Source organism: Lissotriton vulgaris, chromosome 5 (genome assembly GCF_964263255.1).
Source record: "Lissotriton vulgaris chromosome 5, aLisVul1.2, whole genome shotgun sequence".
Lineage (NCBI taxonomy): Eukaryota > Metazoa > Chordata > Amphibia > Caudata > Salamandridae > Lissotriton > Lissotriton vulgaris.
Genome location: NC_141693.1, coordinates 100,835,645 through 100,853,408, shown reverse-complemented (window position 1 = coordinate 100,853,408; position 17,764 = coordinate 100,835,645).

Here is a 17,764-nt window from a genome sequence, read left to right as displayed (position 1 = left end):
CAAAACGATCCACCTGGAGATAGAACGTTTCGAGGCAGCATGACCAGTTCTGATCGATCCGTAGTTAACAAACAATTGATCAGAATGTCGAATAGACTTGGACCTGTCCAGATAGAACTTTAAAACCCTTTTCAGGTCCAAAGAGTGTAACGCCCTCTCACCTGGGGTAGAGGGATTAGGAAAGAAAGTGGGTAAAGAGATAGACTGATTGACATGAAAATCTGATACCACTTTCGGCAAGAAAGAAGGGTGCGTTCTAAGCACCACTCTGTTCAAATGAAAAACTGTATACGGTTCTTTAGTACAGAGAGCCTGAATTTCGCTCACCCTACGGGCTGACGTAATCGCTACCAAAAAAGCTGCTTTCCAGGAAATATGCTGTAAAGTAGCTTTATGAATGGGCTCAAAAGGAGGGCCCATCAATTTTGATAGGACTAGGTTCAGCTCCCAGGGCGGAGCAGGAGGCCGTACAGGAGGGTACACCTTTTTCAGACCTTGCAGGAAATCTTTTACTGCTGGAAGCTGAAAAAAAGAAGTTTGTGAAGGTGATCGCCTATAAGCTGTTATAGCGGCTAAATGCACCTTAATGGAGTTAAACTTCAAACCTGCTTTAGTCAGGTACAACAAGTATGGGACAACTGCTTCTTCCTGATTCTTTACCGGATTGTGACCATTCTGCATGCACCACATATAGAATCTCTTCCACTTACATGCATAAGAATGTCTTGTGGAAGGACGTCGTGCTTCTTTCAGAATGGACATGCAGTCCTGTGGCAGTCCTAGATGGCCGTAACGGATGACCTCAGGAGCCATGCTGCCAAGTTCAGTGTCGGAAGGTTGGGATGGTGAATCCTCCCGTTCATCTTTGATAACAGGTCCTGCCTGCATGGAAGCCTCTTGTGAGGAGACACTGACAGGTGAAGTAGGTCCGTGTACCACCATTGCCTCGGCCAGTCGGGGCAATCAGGATCATTGTTGTGCACGAGTGGTTCAGCTTGCTCACCACCTTCGGGATCAGCGGAAGGGGTGGAAAAGCGTACACAAATTGCCCTGACTAGTCGATTAAAAGAGCATTCCCTCTTGTTCCTGGTCGATAGAACCTGGAGGCGAAGCTTGGGCATTTGCTGTTTACGTCGTCCGCGAAGAGATCTATGGAAGGACGACCCCATGACTGGAAAATGTCTTCTAGCACTTCGTCGTTGAGAACCCAGTCTTCTTTGTCTTCGAAATGCCGACTTAGTGCGTCCGCCCTCACGTTCTGCTCTCCTGGGAGGTGGACTGCCTGAACAGACAACTTGCGAGCCAGAAGCCAATGCCAGATGCGCTGAGCTTCCAGAGACAGCGTCCTTGAGCGGGTTCCTCCCTGCTTGTTCAAATAGTACATCGTGGTGGTGTTGTCCGTCTGTACTAGAACCATTTCCTCCTGAAGCGAGGGAAGGAACGCTTTGAGAGCCAGGTGGACCGCTCTCAATTCCAGCAAGTTGATGTGATAAGTGCTTTCTTTGGAAGACCACAGACCCTGCACTTGTAGGGGACCCATGTGCGCCCCCCATCCTTGCAACGATGCGTCTCTGATGATCGTTTGAGTAGGAGGAGGTTGATGGAAGAGAACTCCCACCTGCATGTTCTGTCTCTTCGTCCACCAATGGAGGGAAGATTGAGCTACCTCCGACAAAGTGATCTGATCGTCCCATCGATCTGAGTGTTGGTCCCATTTGTCCTCCAGATCCTGCTGAAGAGGACGCATCCGAAGTCTAGCGTTCGGATGCAGAAAGCTATCGACCCTAAGAGTGAGGCTATCTTCCGCACTTTCTGAGACCTGTGGTGAAGAATTTGCTGGCACTTGAGCGCTATCGAAAACTGTCTCTCCTCCGAAGGAAACACTTTTCCTATTTCGGAGTCTAGCAGAGCTCCTAGGAAGTGGATCTTCCGAGTGGGTTGAGAGACAGACTTGCTGTAGTTGACATGCAGGCCTAGACGCTGACAAAGTTCTATGCATGTCTGGAATTGATTCCTTACATTGCCTGGAGTTGGACCTTTCAGCAGCCAATCGTCTAAGTATGGGTATACGAAGACTCCCCTGCGGCGTAGAGCTGCCGCCACCACTGCGACACACTTCGTGAACACCCTGGGGGCCGAATTCAACCCAAACAGAAGGACTTTGAACTGGTAGTGGGAGGTCCCCACCCGGAATCGAAGGAATCTCCTGTGATCGGGCCGTATTGGTATATGAAAGTACGCATCTTGAAAGTCCATCGAACACATCCAATCCCCCTTCCTGAGATGTGGATATATTTGGTGAAGCGCCAACATGCGAAACTTTTCTTTTCGTACATGCAGATTGAGTGTTCTCAAGTCCAGAATGGACCAGTATTCTTCCTTTTGGCCCTTTTTTCTGACCAGAAAATACCTCGAGTACACTCCTTTCCCCCTTTGGGCCACCGGAACTCTCTCGATGGCTTCTTTTTCGAGGAGTGTCGCTACTTCCTTCTTTAACCTTCGTAGCTGGTGGCTTGACGTTGACATCGGAGGAACGGGGGGAGGTAGACGATGGAAACGAAGACAGTACCCATTCTGCAGCGTAGACAACACCCATTGATCTTTTGTAATGGCCTGCCACTCTGTCCTGTGATGCGCAATGCTTCCCCCCACTGGAGTGGGTAACTGCGCTGGGGAAAGTGAAGACTCATTGCTTCTGCTGAGATTTATTGAAGTTGTTGCCTTGGCGCCGATTTCCATTTCCTTTGGAATTGCCCTTGCCTTTGTATTGTGACTTTTGTTGGCCTTGCTGGTTCTGGCCTTTCTGCCAGTGAGGGGTTTGAACCTTCTGCTTCGAAGAACCCTTGTTGTTCGAACGGAACTTCTTCCGGAATTCCTTTTTCTTTTCAAGCCCCACGGCTTTGAGGGTGTCTAACTCAGTCTTCATCCGTTGCATCTCTTCCTCAGCACTCGCTCCAAAAAGAGATGTGCCTGAAAAAAGAAGGTTTAGGATTCTGGCTTGAGCCTCTGGTTTCAATGCTGTGAGGCGTAACCGCATTGGAGACTTTGAGGAAAGAAGCTGAGGTGTTACAAACTCTTCTCCCCCATGAGTCTTGCACCTTGCTATCCTTATCCGGAGGTACCGTGGATGAGGAAGCTACTGCATTGGATTTTCTAGCCGCCGCAATGATTACTGAATCTGGCGGGGGATCAGCTTTGAGGAACAGAGGATCCTCCTCCGGAGGACGATACTTCTTGAGAATCCTCGCTGGAACGGACTTCCCCGTTGCCGGAGTGAGGAAGACTTCATTCACTGGTTCCATTATACCCGGGACCAACGGCAACAAAGGTTTGGGTGCCGTTCTGTGTTGTAGGGTTTCAAATAGGACAGTCGTCTTGATCTGCGGAGCTGTCATAGGCACTCCCAGCTTCAGGGCTCCCCTGCCTAAGAGGTCTTGGAACGAGAAAATATCTTCAGTTGGCGATATCCTCGAGCGTGGACTGCTTGTTAGGGTCGGAGAGTACGCCCTGTGAGATCGGGTTCTCGAAGAACTTGAAGAGCTACGGGTCCTCCTGGACATAGATCTTCTACTTGAACGCGTTCTAGAACGAGATCGCTCTCTGTGACAAGATTTTCTCTTACTGGAGTGCCTAGAACGAGACCGTTCCTTGCGGGGGAGAGGTTGGTCTCGATGCCGTCTCCTTGTCCTTGGCCCAGTGGTGAAGAGGTCTATTCCACCTTGGGGAAAGATGAATAGTAGGAGATTTGTGGATGGGATCCTTCACTGGTGAACGTGACCGTGGAGGCTGATCCGTTTGATCCTGTTGCGATCTTGCAGGGGATTTGGACCTCTCCCTATCCGATGCGCTGCTTTGTCCATCCGAGTATCTGCCACTCTGAGATGATGAGGAAGATGAGGAGAGACTCACTAGAGATCTAGAGGAAGACCCCGACCGAGATCTCTCTTCTGCAACCCTCCTCTTGGCAGGAGGATCCTGTACTGGAGATTGTTCCACCTCCGCAGCCGATGCTGAACCTGGAGAACCCAACTGCGGTCCTAGGACGTGCGCCTGGCCCAATGATTCACTCTCCTTCTCCTGAATCACCTGCTTCAAAGGTGACCTCTCCTGTGATCTTGCAGGAGAGATGTTCTCTGGCTGCGAAGCGCTCCGTTCCCTGGATCTTTGCTGATCCATCGACGGTGGTCGTATAGACGTCGAGCAGGTAGACGCTCTCTCGACGTCGACCGTGATTTCTCCAACGTCGACCTCGGGTGGCGATGACTGTCCTTCGACGTGGAGCATCTCGCCGTTGAAGGTTGTCTGCTCGACATCGACGGAGGCTGTTTCGACGCAGATCGCCATTGTTTTGTCGGCAACTGGGCGTGCCTCAAGTCCGAATGCCGCTTCGACGTCAAACGCTCTTGACCAGGCGTCGACGTTGGCTGCTTCGACGTCGACCGACGATGTGTCGACCGAGGCTCCCTCGACGCCGAACGACCATGACTAGTCGTCGACGGAGGATGTCTCGACGCCGAACGCCGATGGCCAGGCGTCGACGGAGAATGCCTCGACGTCACAGCATGACGATGCTGCTTCGACGTCAGGTGGCTCGCCGTCGAGCTCTTCTGCTTAGACGGTGACCTATCCCTCGACGCTGTCTGTAGCGGAGGTACCTTAGATGTAGACGGTGAAGACATCTTCGTCGCCGTCGACTGCTTCTCCAACGCCGATCCCGACGCTGAATGTGAACCAGTCGGGGCTTCTCTCGACGTCGACCGCGCCTTCCGACTTTTCTGCTTCTTGGGAGATCTTACTCTCTCAGAAAGCCCATAAACTCAAATTCTCTCACGTTCTTTAAGAGTCCTGGATGGTCTAAAAAGGTTTCAGTAACACCCTATGTCTAAAAGACGTCAAGTGAAAGCAAAATTTGTAGATTAATAGGAATATTTTTTGACAGAAAGTCAAAAAGAAAGGGAGCTGTTTCACCAGGGTCCTGACTGAAGGAGCCGGAAAGAACAACTGACCTAACTGTCACCCCTGAGGCATGATGGAAAGCCTGGGGTCATGGCTGCCTTAAAGGCACGGTGCCAGTTTTTGTTGAAAATGGTTTCATTTTCTATGCTGCTGTTTTTACAATGCAGCCTGAGGGCTAACAATGTCTATTTACAAGCAATTTTCAGGATTTATGAGTGGTCTACTCATTAAAACACAAAGTTCAAAGGTTATTTGACCTAATGTGTTTTCTTTCCTTTTGTTTCCTAAATAATTGCAGTGCATGTATATGTGTTTACATTGTTTTAGCCTAAGTTATGGAGCTGCATTGGTGTGAGAAAAATAATATATGTACATACATATATGTGGAGCGAGATATATGTGTTTTTTACATATATTTATATTGTTTCCGGGGTCCCGCACATGGGCATGAATATTCAGTGCTTATGACTATTGATGAGGATCCCCTGGAAGAGAAGGAGATCTATGAACTGAGCAATGTCAGACCACATCGGACGATCCGATGTAGCTGAAATTGCTAGAGCTGTAGCAGCGTGAACAGTAGCACCTAAAGTGGTTGTAAATCTTTTACCAATGTTATTGAGGCACCTTCTCTCCTTATCAGGCAGTGCAGTAATGGGCACAAAGGGGTTTCTTGATCTCCATTGGGTGGCTTGTGAGATAACAGAACCCAGTTAGGATGTCCTATCAAACAAGCTGGAGCATCATCAGGAGCTTTATACTTCTTGTCAATCCTGGGCAAGACCAGGATAACTGTGACAGGTGTCCTCATTACTTTAACACCTCCCCCCCCAGATGTGATCTACAATGGGTATAGATTTCAGTCTTCCTGGATAAATCCTTGAAATCAGAAAACAGTGAGATTGCTTGACTGTCAAAGACAACTGAAAACATGAAGCTGCTCTTTCTATTAGCACATGGAAGCCACCAATATCTTCTGGTGGAGTCTCCACAGTTTGAGAAGTAGGTGTATATAGAACATAGTCCTCCCATTCATTAACTATTTACCCATCTTTCTAAGGTGGACTTTCCTCAATTTCTCCATCATCAGAAGTGTCCTGATGTAGCAAAACCGTATACCTCGCCGGTAAGCCGTAAACATAGGCTCAGGTGTATGTGGAGCAGATGCAGGTGGTGGTTGAGTAACAGCTTCCGAAGGAAAACGTGTACGGTAGTCATGCAACAAGTCTTGAAGGTCCTGAACCAAAGCCACAGAAAGGTGGATTATAGGCTCATTAGCAGGCTCCATATATTGAATTTTTGCATGTGGAGGGGGATATTCTTGCGGATAGTAACCTTCATATTCATCATCTTGATATTTTTCATGAAGCTGAGAGAGACTGTGAGCAGGGCCAAACTTCCCATCATCAAATTCCTCTAAAATGTTGAAGGTGACAAAGGTGATATTATTGCAGGATCTACCGTGTTGTCGATGAGAACGTAGTCGATGGATACATAGGCGTGAGTGGCAACATAGACGGGTGCTTACGAACAGCCGTGGGATGCAGCGTCGTCAGCCTCGTCGACGATAGCGGAGTCTGTGTTGTCGACGAGGACATGACAGGAGTGGACGAAGAAACTGTCAGCATCATCGACAATGTCGCCGTTAACTGAACCACCATCGTCGACTAGGACGCAGACGAGAAGGTTGTTGTCGTCCGAGTCGCCATAGACGAGGTGTCTACACCATTTTGGTCAAAGGAAGAGTCGAAGATAACATGGTCATATCAGTCGTTGACAATGTAGATTGTTTTCGACGAGGTAGTGAAACATGTCTAGAAGGTGATTTTAGTGTCAATCGTGACCCAGATGTGAATGCCATCGGTGATATAAGCTTTCTTGAGACTTATTTTCATGGAGGTTTCTGAAGATTGTTTTCCCTTTTTTTGGCTTTCCTCCTCAGTAGGAAATGAACACTTTCCTTTTAGGAACTCCTCACTACAGAATACGCCGTCGCCTGCCTAATCAGCGGGTGTGTCGTCGTGAGAGGACCTCCGTAGTCAGGTCCTTAGTGTTAACTCTCCAAACACGCAGCAAGACACCACGCTTCACGACACCATGTGCTAGCCAAAAATGTATTTAAGTCAGCCCTTCGGACGCGTTTTGCCTGACCTGCAGGCTTGATCACCGAAGGTTCATGTTTCATAGCGGCCATTATAAACACTGTGCAAACAAACCCCAATCACGTGACAGTAAACTACGTGATAGACATGAATAACAGACTCGTAGTTCAACACATACATTGCATTATTGTAGAGTCAAATCCTTAACGTCAAACACATGGTGGTATGAGTTACATGGATTAAATACTCTTTTAAATGTGCAAACTATACAAATGAGTGCAAGTTATTTTCGGCACGGCTGTTTAAGCAATTGTCTGTTAGGGCTGGAGGAAGCCGTTTTGCTCCACTACCTTTGCCAGTTTTTCCCGAAATACAACTTTATCAAAACTTGTACATCATCATTTGTCTTGAATATCGCCCAGGTGGGCATATTACATTACTTATGTGCACACAATATAAATCTTGCATCACTTCTGTTTTGGTATTAAGCCTCCAGTGGGCGTATATTCTCTTATGTCTATCTCCTTATACAAGTGAAATCCCAATCATCCCCGTGTTGCAAATTAATTACATTAAAAACCAACATTAAAACCTTAAAGTTGCGCTTAGCTAGGTTACTGTTTCTTAATCCAAATTTTTCACATAATTCAATGTTTTGCTAATTCCATATGACTGACTGAAGTTTTTATTAAGCGCTCGAATACCGCGGCGTCTTGGCGCTGTAGAATAGAAGGTGATGTGAGACAGATCAGGGCAGGGAGAACAGCCATTTTTTCAGGGATTTTCTGAATCTCAGTTTGGAGGCTTGTGAGCGAAGTTCGACAGGCAATGAGTTCCAGAGTTTGGAGGCCTGATTAGAAAATGATTTTCCACCCCAACGCACTTTCCGGATTCTAGGCACGCAGACCAGGTCTTGATTGGCAGATCTTAGAGTTCGGTTGGGCACATAGCGCGGGAGGAGTTTGGTCAGATCATCTGATCCTTTTCCGTGAACGGCTTTGTGGGCCAAGCAGAGGGCTTTAAACTGGACTCTGCGCTTAATTGGCAGCCAGTGCAGCTCTCGAATGGCCCGGGAGGTGGGGTGACGCTTTGGCAGGTTCAGGAGAACCCTGGCGGCCGCGTTCTGGATAGCCTGCAGCTTGATCAATTGCTTCTCTCCCGTACCTAGATAGAGAGAGTTGCAATAATCAACCCGAGACATTACTAGGGCAGCAATGACAGTCTTTTTTAAAGGTGGGTGGAATAAAGGGCAAGATCTTTCTAAGTACCTTCATCATATGAAAACAAGCTGAAGTGACTTGGTTCACCTGCGCTGTGCAGGAGAGGTTTTTGTCCAGTAAGAATCCGAGATTTCTGACCTTCTCGGCTAGGGTAGGACAACAGCCGGCTTCCGGGGGCCACCATAGCGGACTCCATATCGAGGGCTTCTGACCGAATTCTATGATTTCAGTCTTCTCAGTATTTAATTTGAGAAAGTTTTGGCTCATCCAGTTTTTTACGATGAGAAGGCCATTCCTGAAACGGCCTGCGGTTGCTTCAATGGAATCGGAGACCGACACTATGATTTGCGTGTCGTCTGCATAAGACACTAATCTCAAGCCATGGGATTTTATCAGTTTCGCCAAGGGGGTGACATATAAATTGAACAAGGTTGGTGATAATGCCGACCCTTGTGGGACTCCTCCGGGAAGAGTAAATTCCTCTGATTTAAGTCCATATCATATCATAGTAGTGCGGCACTGTTTATAAGTGTGAGATTAGGTCCTCTTCCACGTTCAAACCCATCAGTGCCTTGGTATTTAGCTCAACAATGTAGCGTGATTCCAGGCGTCTGTTTTTTCTGCCTGTCCCCACCTCGAGCGCTATGTGGCACATTATCTATAACAAAGTAGATAAATCCTGTGTCATCTTTATTGTGTTACAGCTCGAAATGACGGGAAACAGGGTATGCTTTGTCAGCACTTCTTATGGCCCTCATATGCTGTAAAATTCTTAAGTGGACAGGGTTCATTGTGCTCCCCACGTACCTCAGGCCACATGGGCACTGAAGCACGTAAATAGCATAATCAGTTTTACATGTAAAACTTCCTATCATCTTTTTCTCCCTTTTGGATAAATTCGAAGTAAACACTTGCATGTTTTTACCCTGTTTGCACGCTTTACATTTTGTGCATCTTACAAATCCAGGTTTCCTTTTAAGCCAGGTTGCAGTCCCAGTTTTTGTCTTTTGTGGTAGCATATTTGAGACCAACATTTGCTTAAATGATCTAGCTTTCCTGAATGTTATCGCTGGTCTCTTTGGGACTAATGGTTGCAAAATTGGGTCATTATATATTAGGTGCCAGTGCCTATTTAGGATGTTTCTGACCTCCCTGTGCTTACGATTGTAGGTGGTGATCATTCTCACCTGGTTTTTGGAAGTATTGTTTTAACCCTGGTCTTTCTAGTTACTGAAAAGGACTTCCTCTCTGCTCTTTTGATCGAACTACAGATGTTGTCATCTGTGTACCCTCTTTCCTTGAATCTTGAACTTAATGTAGCTAGTTCAACTTCTAAATCTGCTGTGTCACTGCAGTTGCGGATTGCTCTTAAACTTTCCCCATAGGGGATGCTTCTTATCAAGTTCTTCGGGTGGAAACTTGCTGCATGAAGCAGTGTATTTCCAGCCGTAGGCTTTCTGTACAGATGTGTGTAATTTGGAATCTTTTACAAAGACTGTAAGATCTAGAAAATTGAGTGATGTATCACTGATGTTACATGTGAATTTTAGGTTTAAATTATTGTTCTGGAGTTTCCGAATGAAACCTCGAGCTGATTCTTCGGTTCCCTTCCAGACAATGAAAAGATCGTCAATGTAACGACTCCAATGGAGTATATTATCCCATTCTTCTGTGAAATCCTCTCGGACCACCTGCTCCTCCCACCAGCCCATATGCAAATTCGCATAGCTGGGGCAAAGCAGGTGCCCATCGCGGTCCCACAGGTTTGTTTGTACAGCACCGAGTCAAAGAGAAAGAAATTGTTTTTTAAGCACACCGATGTCATAGATACTAACATCTGGGTGTGAGCCCAGATATTAATAGGGCGATCTCTCAGGAAATGTTTAATTGCCCGTATGCCATCTTCGTGCTTAATACTCGTATAGAGCGTGGTGACATCAATAGTTACCAGGAGAAAATCCTTTTCCCAAGGGAGATCATAGATTTGTCGTAAGAAGTCATTTGAGTCCTGTATATATGATGGGAGTTGTTTAACAATGGGGCAGAGGAAAGAATCGATGTAACGAGATGTATTCTCTAATGCTCCTCCTATGGCAGAAATCATAGGTCGCCCTGGAGGATTTACTGCATCTTTATGTACCTTTGGGATAAGGTAGAGTACTGGGGTCACTGGGTTAGACACTTTAAGGTATTGCAGCTCTTCTCTGGTCAAAAGATTTAAACTATACCATTCTTGTAATTGGCTATTATACATATCATAGCTGCTCCACATTTCTTTCTCTAGAATTTTAGTATAGTTACACCGATTATTTAATTGCTTATATGCCTCCATTAAGTACTTTTCCTTGTCCCAAAGGACAATATTCCCCCCCCTTTGTCTGCATCTCGCAGTATACAGTTCTTATCAGTTTTCAGTTTAGTAATTAAAGCATCAAACTCTTTTTCTTGCTTTGTGAAAACTTTATGCTGTACACTGGTGCATTTTTTCAAGTTTTTCAAATCGTTCGTAATCAATTCATGGAACACATCCACTGAGTCCCGGGCACAAACTTTGAGGTAGATCTGAAGTCTGTCGGGACACTGCTGCCAATGTCTACATCTTGCTCCAACGCCACTTGTCTTGCCTGACTGCTAGTTATTGGTGTTGTTGGCTCCATATTTGTTTCCATTGGCTGTAAAACTGGGTCATTGATTGGCAGGCAGTCAATATCTTGCAAGTCTAGCATTGTGTCCATATTTTCCACTGACAGAATTTTATTTAAGACAGGATTACCCACAGTCACACGTGGGGCTGTCTTTTTATGATGTTTATTTAGTGCAAAAAAAAGTTTCAGTGTTCTTACGAATTTGTACGAATCGACCCTTGTGTCAACGTAATTAAATTCTGCTGGTGGGCAGAAGGAGAGGCCAAGTTTTAAAATGCACTCTTCTTTTTTCGTGAGGGGTGTTTGTGTTAAATTAATGATGGTCGTGTCATCCATGGCATTCTTCAGGTTTACTTGTTCCCTTTCCCTGAGGCCACGTTGATATTGCCTCCTGCTTTTCCGCCTCCGTTGCCTCTGCCTCTTCCTCTTCGTTTTCCGTATGTCACTTTACGTCTGGGTCTGAGGTTGAACCTCCGTTCTTCCTCTAAAAAAGCAAATTCATCTAGCACCGTCGGGGCCCCCAGTTTACTTGAGTGATTCTGGCCCTCGTCCAAATCTGTGTCGACTTCAGAGCTCAGTGCGCTGCATGCATCCGATTGTGGGACAGGTCTTGGCGCTTTAGCATTTAACTTTTGTTTTCTTAGCGTGTCAAATATTCTTGCGAACGTGTAAATCTGACCACGCTCGTAGTCCAATTTGTCCCGCAAATATTTCTGCGCCTTTCTTTCTTTGATTGTTCTTTCCAGTTTTTTCAATATGTCCTTCATTTCTATAGAGAACTTAGTTATTAGATCTTGATCAGTATCTTTCTCCAGCATGGTCATTATTTGTTCGATTTAGAGCAGCATTTTACGCCTATCGGATTCGGCATATTTGATCAAAATTCCCAGCATTCTACTAGAAGACTCGTGATTATTCACTGCCCACTCATGCAGCATGTTTGGGTCTGGCTGTTCGTATGTTGGCACCACCATTATTCTGAGCCCGCGTGGAATTCTTTTGACTTCCAAATAGCGTTGTAGGGATTTTTGCTCCCACCATTTGGAAAGTTTACCGCGTTTTAGTTTTTCAAGGCGCTTCAGATGGGTCAGTGTGTCGGACACCTTCTCACTTGTTTCCTGCACAGTTGCTCCTGTTTTAGCTATATCATTGAAAATGGATAGAGCAGCTTCCTCTCGCTCCTTAAGCTCAAGGTCTGACATTGTTTATAATGGCCGCTATGAAACATGAACCTTCAGTGATCAAGCCTGCAGGTCAGGCGAAACGCGTCCGAAGGGCTGACTTAAGTAACATTTTGGCCAGCACATGGTGTCGTCAAGCGTGGTGTCTTGCTGCGTGTTTGGAGCGTGTATATATATATATATATATATATATATATATATATATATATATATATGTACATACATATACAGGTGTATGCTCAGATGAAAAATTGTATAGAATTTACAACCCCATACACCAAAATATATATGTATTGCTACATATATGTACATGTGCAGCCCTATCAAGACAGGGCAAAGAGCCAAAAATTACATCAGTTTTACATGTATAACAATAAGTCTCTCAAGACAGTCTGTAATAGAGACTATACACTGTAAAGGTTTCATACAAAAATCCATTATTTACCAAAACAATGAAGAATAAATGTCTTAGTACAGAAAAGATAACTGGCACCTTGCCTTTAAGGCTTACAAGAATCTGAGCACTTTGCCTTTAAGAACCCCAGAGCACTCTGCTCCCAGCATGCCCCACAGGTGACCGTTAGGTCAGTTAGATCAGTTCTTTTTTGTAAAGGCGTACTAAACTTATTAACAACTAGCACGTTGTTGCTCGTCCGGGGAGGCAGGAGGGATGCTCATGACTTTGATGAGTATACCCCTGGAAGAGAACTAGGATTACAGGTAAGTAATTTCTTTTCCAGGGGATACTCATCAATAGTCATAAGCAGTGAATAGAGTAGCAAGCCCATACCCACACTTCGCGGACGAGCAATCCAGAACTAGTACTGAAAGTTCATAATATTTTTGGAAAACCGACTATCAACCCAACAAGTTTCTCAGGGATGCCCGACCTACTTGAGCATCTGCCGGAGTATCCGAATCCAAGCAGTAGTGGCGAGAGAAAGTATTAACAGACCGCCATGTAGCTGCATACAGATTTCCGCTATAGGAATGTTCCTTAGTAGTGCTGTAGTAGAGGTTTTACTGCTGGTTGAATGCGCTTTAGGCCTTCCCTGAAGAGTTTTATTAGGCAACTGATAAGCCAAAGAAATACAGAAGACTATCCATCTTGAGATAGATCTATTCGATGCCGCTAGGCCTGTGTTAATAAGACCATCATTTACAGAGAGGCTATCTGTCTTTCCTAGATCTTTGGCCTTGTCCAGATAAAATCTTAACACTCTTAAGATCTAAGGAGTGCAAAGCCCTTTCAGGGAGAGTAGATGGGTTAGGGAAAAAAGCAGGTAAAGTGATTCCCTGATTAATGTGGAAATCTGAAACCACTTTTGGCAGGAAAGTAGGACGAGTCCTAAGAACTACCCTATTTGAATGGAAAAAAGTATAGGGTTCGTTACAGCACAAAGCCTGCTGCTCACGGACTTGGGTAAAGTGATTCCCTCATTAATGTGGAAATCTGAAACCACTTTTGGCAGGAAAGTAGGATGAGTCCAAAGAACTACCCTATTTGAATGGAAAAACAGTATAGGGTTCGTTACAGCACAAGGCCTGCTGCTCACGGACTCTATGTGCGAATGTAATAGCCACCAAGAAGGCCACTTTCCAGGACAAATGCTGCAGAGAGGGCATATGAATTGGTTCAAAGGGTGCACTCATAAGCTTGGTGAGAACTACATTGAGCTCCCACGGAGGAGATGGTGCTCGTACAAGTAGATAGACCTTTTTTAGCCCCTCTAAAAAGTCCTTCACCACTGGCATCGTGAAAAAAGAACTCTGCGTAGGAGACTTCCTATATGCTGTAATTGCATCTAAGTGAATTTTAATAGAAGAGAACTGTAAGCCTGACTTAGCTAGATACAAAAGATAAGGCAGAATGACTTGCTCCAGTCCTTTAACTGGGTTATGACCATTATTCAAGCACCATATGTAGAAAATCTTCCACTTGAAAGCGTAGGAGGCTCTGGTAGAAGGTCTCTTACCTTCTCTAAGGATGTTCATATAGTCCACTGGTAAGACTAAGTGTCCATATTGCAGGACTAGGAGCCATGCCGTCAGCCTGAGAAAAGAGGTTGGGGTGAAACACTCTCCCCTGCTTCTTGTACAGCAGACCCGGACGGCAAGGGAACCTCGGGTGTTGGACCTCGGAGGGCTGTAGAAGGTCCGGGTACCACCACTGGCACAGCCACTCCAGAGCTATCAGAATCATTCAGGAGTTGGTCTTGTAAAACCTGGTGATCACTGCCGGAATGAGAGGTAGCCGAGGAAAAGCATAGAGTAAGCTTGGAGACCAGCTTATCAACAGAGCATTCCCGCTTGAATCTGGTGGGTGAAACCTGGATGAGTAGATGGGGCAGTTGGCGTTTGTTTCATCTTGAACAAGTCTATGTCCGGAATGCCCCATCTTTGAAAGAGATCTTGAGCTACCTCGTCGTTTAGCACCCATTTGTACGCTTCTACAAACTCTCTGCTGTGAAAGTCCGCCTGGACGTTTAGAACACCCAGCACATGGACCGCAGTGATAGTCCGATTTCTTGCCAGCAACCACTCAGATTGTTTGCGCCTCCTGGGAAAGAATTCTGGATCTGGTTCCTCCCTGCTTGTTCAGATAAAACATTGTTGTTGTGTTGTCTGTCTGAATCAAAAGAGAACTGGTCTGAAGAGATGGGAAGAATGACTTGAGGGCTAGATGTACAGCCCTCTATTCCAGTAAGTTGATAGGATAGCCCTTGTCCGTTTCTGACCATAGACTCTGCACTTGAAGGTGATCCATGTGAGCACCCCAGCCGTGTAGGGATGTGTCTGTTACTATGGTCTGAGTTGGAGTCTCTTGATGGAAGGGAACACCTTCCATCAGATTGGATCTCTTTCTCCACCACCTGATTGAGTCTCTGGCAGACTGAAGAAGAGTGATACGATCCTCCCAACTGCCTGAGGCCCGAAACCACTGGTCCTCCAGAGCTTGTTGCAGGGGATGCATGTGCAAGCGGGCACTGGATATGGATTGGATTGAATATGCAGGAAGCCATGGACCCCAGGAGAGAGGATACTTGTCTTACCTTCGGGTAGAGAGACTGTAGGAGATGCTGGCACTTCATCTTGATCGATGAAACTCTCTCCACCGAGAAGGAGACACGCTTGCCTCCACGGTGTCTAGTGTTGATCCTAGGTAGTGAATGTGCTGAGTAGGGTTGAGGCTTAATTTTTTTTAATTGACTCAAGCCCAGCTTGTTCAGTAGATGGAGACTGAAGCTGAGATGCTTCTGAAGGAGAGATGGGGAAGAACTCTTCAGAAGCCTATCGTCCAGGTATGGATAAATGAAGATTCTTCGCTTGCGAAGAAAGGCCACCACCACTGTCATGTACTTTGAAAAAGTCAGTGGAGCTGACTTGAGTCCGAATGGCAGAACTCTGAATTAATAGTGACGCCAGGCAATTTGAAAACAGAGCAACTTCTGATGTTTTCTGGACACTGGAATGTGAAAAAAGGCGTCCTGTAGATCTACAGAGCACATCCAGTCTCCTTGACGCAGATGAGGGAAGATCTGGTGCAGACCAAGCATCTGAAACCTTTCCTTGCGGATATATACATTTAGGATGTGCAGGTCCAGAATTGGTCTGAACTCCGTTGAAGGACCTCTTTTTTCGACCAGGAAATAGCGAGAGTATATTCCCTGGCGCCTCTGATGAACCGGAACATACTCTATGGTTTACTTTAGCAGAAGATTTTACACTTCCTCTTGTAAAACAGGATGACACAGGTGGATTCCTCCTCGCGGCGGAATCGATGGTGGTGGGCTCTTGAAACGTAGAAGATATCCATTCTCGACAATATTTAACACCTATTTGTCATTGGTTATTTGTTTCCACTCCTCCAGATGACCAGCGATACTTCCTCCTACCGGAGTGGAAAACGTGTTTAGAGAAAACACTCCCTCATTGTTTCGGTGGTTGCTTTGAGATAGGGGTCTGTTGCTTATTACTTCCTCTCCCTGGTCATCTTTGGTGAAAATGAGATCTGCTGTTGCTGATGACCCTGTGACGACCATTGCGAAGTTTGACCCCCTCTGCTGGAATGGTCGTTTATTGTAGGAGCGAACACATCTACGAAATTCCTTCCTCTTCTCCAGCCCCACAGCTTTCACTGTGTCAAGTTCCGGTTTCATCTTTGCCATTTCATCACCTGCATGGGGACCGAAGAGGGAAGACCCATTGAATGGCAAGTTAGAGATCTTCCGCTGAACATCAGGCTTGATCCAGTCAACCGGAGCCACGCAGAACGCCTGGAACAGATACCATGCGAGTACCCGTGTGCAGCCAGATCAGCGGAGTCAGCCGAGGCACTAATCTGATATGAAACAAGATCTCCCTCCTGAAGTATTTCATGGAAATGTTGCTGGTCTTCTTTAGGAACTTTGTCCACAAAACGGCCCAGAGAATCCCACAAGGATCTATCATACCTCCCCAGCAGAGCGGAGGCACTGGCGACCTTCATGAAAGATGCTGAAGTGTTACACATCTTTCTCCCCCATAGAGTCCATGAGCTTGCTATCCCTGTCAGGAGGCGCCGATGAGGAAGAGGTGGAAGAGTGAGTCTTCCTAGCAGCTGGAGTCCGGAGGAGGGTCAGAACAAAGAAAAAGCAGATTTGTCAGGAGCCTTGTACTTCTTCGCTATCTGGGAAGGCACAGAACCCACTGTTGCTGGCGTTAGAAAGGTCTGAGTTGCAAGCTCGATAATGCCAGGGACGAGAGGGAGCAGAGGTCTGGCTACAGAACGGTGATGAAGGGTCTCAAATATCACCTAAGAGGAGACAGAAGGAACAGACATAGTAATGTTCAACTTATTCGCTCCTCAGCAGAGAACCTCATTTAAGGTGGTGAGATTGTCAATAGGAGACACTCTTGAAGGAGCAGTAGACGTGAAGGTGGGAGAATAGTTTCTCAAAGAGGTCCTGGTAGAAGAAGAAGAATATGTGGGAGATCTGTCGCCTTCTCTTCGGCGAAGAATGATGGGAACAAGACCAGTCCCTGGAGCGTCCGTTATGAGTACGTGGAGAGTGAGATCTGCGTGGACTTCTCCAGGAAGAATCCACTGTAGGAGATCTTGATCTACGTGGTGTTCTCCTTGGGACTTCAGGACGTGATGGAGATCGTGACAGATGAAACGGAGAGTAGGTGCGAGAATAGCCCGAGCTACTGAGAGGTTTAGACTGCCTACGTCGAGGCTCAACACCAATCTCCGGAGAGCCCTCCGGGTATACCTGGACAATATGAAGTCCTGATGATGAGGACCTTGATGGTGAATGAAATGCTTCTCTAGTCTCCTCTGTGGCTGCAGGAGGCTCTTTTTCCCTCGGCGTTGATGGCCTCGACATCTGCACCTCCTTCGACGTCGAACCTTGCTTCTCCCTCGTCGTGGGGAGAGCTTAGGGGCCCAAAGCTCCCAAGGGCAGCCTCGCCCTTCTTGAAGGCGCCCATGACCTATGTCGTCGAGGGGATTTCGATGGCAAGTGTACTCACTTACTTTACGTTGATAAAGCTCTCAACGCGACAAATTTCCAGATGTCTATGCAGTCGGAAAACTTCGCAGTCGTCCTACAGTGAGGCGACAGAGTGTCTTGACGTCGATGGGCGTCTAGACGTCGATGGATGTTTAGATGTCGACT